The 6,880-nt window shown below is 39.5% G+C and overlaps 1 long non-coding RNA gene across 1 annotated transcript in view; it reads left to right on the top strand.

The window, feature by feature from the left end:
* The first annotated feature begins 365 nt into the window (after positions 1–365).
* LOC134333494 (uncharacterized) overlaps positions 366–6,880 on the top strand; it is a 137,172-nt gene continuing 130,657 nt past the window's right edge. Inside the window, exons 1-2 of the long non-coding RNA XR_010015388.1 lie at positions 366–440; positions 5,178–5,236. This is a non-coding gene — a long non-coding RNA (uncharacterized LOC134333494). The remainder of the gene's footprint in view (positions 441–5,177; positions 5,237–6,880) is intronic.

Here is a 6,880-nt window from a genome sequence, read left to right as displayed (position 1 = left end):
TTGATATTCAGCTTAACCAGTAATTACCTGTCCTGTCATGAATGTAACCAAAGTGTGTAAAACATGACGTTAAAATCCTAATAAATAAATAAACAAACAAACAACTGTAGGTCGGTTTGGATGGAATCGTCTGCTTAATAGCAGTGATGTACCTGTGCAGTTTCAGGCCCCGGGTCAGTGCTGCAGATTCACTCCGGTTTTTCCTTCTCTCAGCTGCTGTGTGAAATTTAATTAGTGGCTCCGCTTCTCAGTTGTGTCTCCAGGGCACATCTTCCATCCCGCTTATCCTCTGCTAGAAATAGGAAAATGCTTTACCAACACAACAGGAGAAAATATGGCATAAGTTTGATCACGCATGCTCTCCTGGTGTTTTCCTACTTTTGGCACATTTCTCCTAAATTTGGAAAGTGAAGGAAAGCCGGTGGAAGTGTTGCTCTCAGGTAAGAGTCTCATTCCGACCAGCGACTAACTGTTCTGATCACTTCCACTGTCGCCTGAGTGGATCATGCTGGGCTGTGCAGAGTTTTATTGCAGCAGGTGTTCAGGTGTATAAACTGAGGATGACTGAGGACATGCACATTAGTTTCTTTTATTATTTTTATTGCTTTGGTATTGATTATTGTGCTTGAACCTGTTTTTTTTTTTTTGCATTGCATTATGTGCCGCAATTATTACTCACTATACTCATTCAACCTGTCGGATGTGTGGAGTGGAGTCTTAAAATGCTTCAGATTTCACTTTTGTGTACACTGTGTACACTAATAAACCTGATGCATTTTAGTATTAAATGCATGGATGATATCTGCAAGTGCTCAGTGGGTAGCACTGTCGCCTCACAGTAAGAAGGTCCTGGGTTCGATCCCCAAGTGGGGCAGTCTGGGTCCTTTCCGTTTTTCTGAGTTTGCATGTTCTCCCCGTGTCTGCGTGGGTTTCCTTCGGGAGCTCCGGTTTCATCCAACAGTCCAAAGACGTGCAAGTGAGTTGAACTATAGATACAAAGTTGTCCATGACTGTGTTTGATATTGAACTTGTGAACTGATGAATCTTGTGTAATGAGTAACTTCCTGTTCTGTCATTAATGTAACCAAAGTGTGTAAAACATGACGTTAATATCCTAATAAATAAATAATTAAATAAATAAATATCTGCATATAAATATCTTGTAGGCTATAAAAGTGGCATTCATTAATCCAGGTGATACTAGGGTGATACACGGGTTCACTTTGACACATGCCATGCTACATTACATGTCATTTGGCGACTCTTTCCTTTATTTTTCTATAGCTTCAGTATTTTGCTCAGCCGGTGGTATGAACAGATTATGAATTTGAATACTGGTTTCATGCATTTATCTGCACATTTCTTGGTATCTGCACATTTCGTGGCAGCGCAAAGTGAGAACAGTAAGTTTGCATGCATTGAATCGCTTAACAAACCAACCTAAAAAAAATAAATACATAAAAGAACATAAAACTTTGGATTTTTAAATCTTTTAAGTTGTGCACACACTGCATGCATGATTTTAGCAGCAGTGGCAGCGCGCGGGATTCGTTTCCAGTGGCAGCTCAGTGCTCGTGACAGTTTGACAGTTGCTTGTAATTAAATGTAATATTTAAGGTATTGAAATATAAAATAAAAGCGAGTTCACACAGCCTGGCTTTATGAAGAATCTACACACACGCTTCTGCACAGTAACCTTCAACTTTATTCTCTGTTCTGGTAGTTTGATGTGTTTATCGGTGCAACCGGCTCGCGCTGCTGCAGCCCAAGGCTCCCAAACTGCGCGCGCAGCTCCATTCATCCATTCATTCGGTCATTCAGCCAGTATTTAAACTAGTTGGTTATATTGATCATGGTCGCCAGGAATGGAGGGGGTTCAATTCCCTCGCAGTTCATCAAAGGTTCACACATTCACTCATCTACGTATATCAAGAGGTCTAAATGAACCTAAACGAACAGTGGGAGAACATGCAAAACTTATCACAGTGTGACCGGAGGGCAGGATAGAACCCAGTTCCTCAAGACCCGTGTTGCTTCTAGCACACACTACACACTGTGCTACTGATGTTTAATATAAAGTTGTTGGAAGGTGGTTTGATCATAGGTAAATGGGTGAGAGTAAGGTGTGTGTGTGTGTGTATATATATATATATAACGATAAGGAAGAACACACACACACACACACAAACAAGTGGCAAGGCATTTGGGTGGTGCAGCTATCGTCCTGGCTGTGCCTTAGGGAGGAAGGGTGACTGGGCTTCATGGTGGAGACACCTGCACTAGGGGTGGGGTATTCGTAGAGTGTATACCATGTCTCTCAGTGCACGATACGGCTCTCTGTGAGGCTCCAGCACTGGCAGGTAGAACGACTGGGGACTGCGTGTGTGGTGTCAGCTCTTTTTGATCAGTGGGTCAATAGGGGAAATGGCAATAAATAAGTTGGGGGGGGTTAAAAGCAATGTGGGCTAAAGCAAATGTTCAAATAGCAAAGATACCTATTGTGTATGGTATGTTGTAATTATTTCCAATTCCATGGGCTCTCACATTCTTGGCATGACACCCATGCTTGCTGTAACAAACACGGAGGCTCCCACTGTGCTCTCTGTATTTTTCCACCAGACAGTAGGAGTCACTATTTTAGCAGATTTACACTTCGGCCTACTCTTCCTCAGCCATGGCCAAATGTCTCTGTATGGCCAACGCCTCTCAAGTCTGTATGCACCACTGAGACCTGAACCTGGATCACAGAGGTCGTAGGCTGGCGTATTAAATTGCAGTGCCACTCTAGAACCCCACCATATTTTTAATGAAATATTAAATAATTTAAATACGTGACTGCAGTTTTTTAGTGCGCACATGTATGTGTACAGCGCGCACACACATTTCATAGCCAATTTAACTACTGAGAAATCCAAGTACATTTGTAACACTTTATTTTATGCATGATCACACAGAAGCTAAAGATGGAGAACACCTGATTTCTATCTCCAATGTTTCCTTTTCTCCTATTACAATCCAAATCAGGGGCAAAACGTTTGTATGTGCTTCAGAATTTGCACACAATTTAAATATTTGAAGATGATTTGTACATTGATTATAGTTGTCTTGATTCTCAAAAGTCCAGAAAGACCCATACTTAAATAAACAATACAATAAATCATGAAAAGCAAATATTTACCACGTAACCAAAACAAAGCAAAACATTTACCATGTCACAACCAGCTGCTCAGAGGCAACATTACCCTGTTTATGGGACAGCTTAAGTTTTTATCTTTGTTTTAAACACTAATGTTCTGATTATTGTAATTTAAGTAGTCCTACTTGACCAGTGTAAATGTAATAAACAGTGGTGTCTCTGTGTCGTTCAGTGATTGACTTAAGCAGCCCATGAGAAAGCTGACTGTGGCGTTAATATAAGGCATTGTTGATTGATTACATGCGTAGATGAGAGAGAGCTTGCAAATGCCACTTAGCCAACCTATTTGCTCATTTATTTATTTATATGCTGCATTTATTCATTTACAGCATTTGTGTTAATAAATAAGAACTGTGTTCTCTGTTAATGTAAACACAGATAATGTAGATTACAGCTTGGCTATTTGTTAAACTTCGAATAATATACTTTTTTTGGGCTGTTCTTGTGCTGTGGTGGTTATCATAATAAATCTGGTGTGCATTCCAGACTTGGCACAGTTTTTAATACCGGATTGGGACCGGCATTGTGAGTGCACTGACAGGTGCCTCCCAATGAGTAGACATGGTTCCTCGGTCCTGTGTCAGCAGTTCAGGCTGCTACTGGTGGTGAAATGGTGTGAGAAATGTTTTCTTGGCACTCATTGGTCCCTAATATAAATCGATCATTTTCTGAATGTGCGTTCTGTCATCTTCTAAAAGCTGCTTTTAGCTTTCTTTGCTGATTCCATAATAATAACAATGAGTTCAGTGTTTTTCGGTGACCTTCCCAGTCACCATCTCTAAATCCAGTGGAGCAGAACAAAAGAATTGCAGCATGAATGTGCAGCTGACAAATCTAAATTAATTACATAATTGCAATCATGTCAAGACAGACCAAAATCTCACAGGAATGTTTGTAACGTTGCATCATTTGTGAAATCAAAGCCACAAAGAATTCATCGCGATCCATTGCTTAGCTGATCATGTCTGTGTAGACGCCCAGCCGGCTGATAGCACTGTGGAGATTTAAACCCGGGATCTCAGCGGTTGTGGGCTGCTCCATCTGAACGCTTCTATTATATTACCATAATATTTATTATTTATTTATTTGGATTTTAATGTCATGTTTTACACACTTTGGTTACATTCATGACAGGACAGGTAATTACTGGTTACACAAGATTCATCAGTTCAAGTTTTGTATTTCCAATTCATCTCACTTTCACGTCTTTGGACTGTGGGAGGAAACCGGAGCTCCCAGAGGAAGCTGAACTCAGGACTTTCTTGCTGTTAGGCGACAGTGCTACCTATTAAAATAATAGCTAAAAAAATGATGATGAAGATAAATCGAGCTGAATAATACATTCCAAAGCAGTGTAAAAATGATAAAAAAGTGTTTTATAAAACAATGAGGTTTACCTACACCTCATTTGCAATGTAATATTAATAATATCAGTGCTGATGTGGTTTATGGTTCAGCACTGTTGTGGGATGAAAAGATGTGTCATATAGTCATTATAATATTTTAAAGCCAAAAAAAGAGGTCATGTTCATCGACCGTATCACGTCGTCAAAGATTAGACTTACATAAGAGAACTGCATTATCTGTTAAATTAAACCCTGATAATAAAGTTTAGTGCTCGGTGGGGTTTTCTGTTTCATCATCATTAACGTTTTAATGAATAAAGATTGTTTACTGCACTTTGCGTTCTCGTCTTAACGTCATACGTGCCTGACAAATATGAGCAACCGGTATGTGTTTGTTTGTGCACAATTTAAGTTGAAGGCAGCCGAATGTCAGTAAAGATCACTAGCTCTTTAAACCCTGGGGTGTGCTTATTCTCGCCGGATCTTTTTTCTTTGCTAATTATTGTGTTGTTTTCCGAGCAAATATGTCATATCCATGGCGACCAGGCAGGTTTATTGTCTTTCTCATGCAATGGCTCACATAAGTAGTTAATTACTCTCTCTCTCTCTCTCTCTCTCTCTCTCTTTCTTTACAGCTAAACCAATCATACGGGTAAAGTCGTCTGTTTAAAATGCCTGTGGTATCAAAGTGAAGGTAAACACACAAAGACATTTTTAATCAAAATAGTTTTGTTGCTCTAAACGTTTGAACGGTCTGTTTCATAAAATGATTTGGATGTTATTGTTATTTCATACTAGGGCTGGGCGGTATGACCAAAAATTTGTATCACAGTATTTTTTAAGATTCTGACAGTTTCACGGTATATCAAGGTATTTATTTTTGTAATACTGGGACTTTATATAAGTCTGTAGCTGATTTTACTGTCAAAAGTACATAGAATATAAAAAGTATATAATAAAGGTTTTGAGTACTATAAGCTTTGCTTGGCCCCACAAAATGACACAATATATGATGGAATCAGAACGTGTGAAACTGTTGCAATAAATACAATTTTTATTATCAATATAATATTTAAGTATTATACAATTACAGTTAGCTCTCCCTTTAACAAATAAAGCAAAGTTTGCAAACTCCCAGTCACCACTGATGAAGTGCACAGTTATATCGTTATACTGAGGTACGACTCCACTGATTGTACGACGTGATCACAGGTCGGTTGTAGAAAAGTGGACGCTGTTATATATCTACGCTTCCAGCTTGCTTCGGTGTTGTTGGTATAACGTCAGTATAGCAATTTAACTGAAGTATTTTCGCCCCGGTAGTAACGTTGCTCCATTGTTTGCTTTTTTTGCAACAACCGTGCCCTGACAAACCGTACAGTATATAGTGTTTTAATCTGTGTCGGAACACACACTTTAAGTGGAGAACAATATTATATGATTTTTTGGTTTATTGAAGCCTACAGCTGTTGTATTAACTATGCTACGGTATGGCGGTATATGAAAAACCCATACAGTACGAGGAATCAAAGCTGGTATACCGAATGTACCGTCGTACTGCCCAGCACTATTTCATATTTTACATTTATAAACATTATGAGCTAGTCTATGCTATGCTTACTCTTAAACATGCTCAGAAGCTCTTGAACAATACAGGCTACATGCGCATTAGGATTTAAACAACAATTTTACTGCAACTGGAGTCATGTTAGCCACTGAGCAATTGCAGCATTGCCTTCGCTTGGTGATTATCGACACGCCGTATGTCATTGTTGATTAGTGAATAGCGAGTTGTGTTGTATAGCGCGGCGGCGGGTGGCCGACACACTGTGTTGCTGTATACAGACACTGAAGGTGTGGCTCCATCTGGACAGCCAGTCATCTCACACTGGCCTGAATAAACTTCTCCAGGTGCTGGTCTGTCTCAGTGTCGATGAAGCACCGTCACCTCCATCTGTTACTTATTCCTTTCGTCTGACAGCTCCCCTGCCCTCCTCTTCCTCTTTAGCGCACCTAGAAGAATCCAGCTTCCTGCTACTCCTGGAGTATTTTAAAATTAGACTTTACCAAAACAAAAACTGTGTGAATTGTTATATTGGCTCCAGGGCTGCGATAAACCTTGAAAATATGTTGAAATAATCAATATTAGTACCACAAACATCAACAGACTCATGATAACACCTGTTTCTCAGTCAGAAATGTTCCTCACATTGTAGCCCAAGCCAAATCTTTTTACTGTAGTCGACAGCTAACTAGCAAGTTCCTGTTTACTTATTTACTTGTTTACTTACTTGTTTAACGTTTTCTTTTTCCAACTGTGTTAAACTGTGTTTTAAAC

This window comes from Trichomycterus rosablanca, chromosome 19 (genome assembly GCF_030014385.1).
Source record: "Trichomycterus rosablanca isolate fTriRos1 chromosome 19, fTriRos1.hap1, whole genome shotgun sequence".
NCBI lineage: Eukaryota > Metazoa > Chordata > Actinopteri > Siluriformes > Trichomycteridae > Trichomycterus > Trichomycterus rosablanca.
Note: the sequence above shows the minus strand (reverse complement) of the source record. Positions and strands in the feature narration are given on the sequence as shown.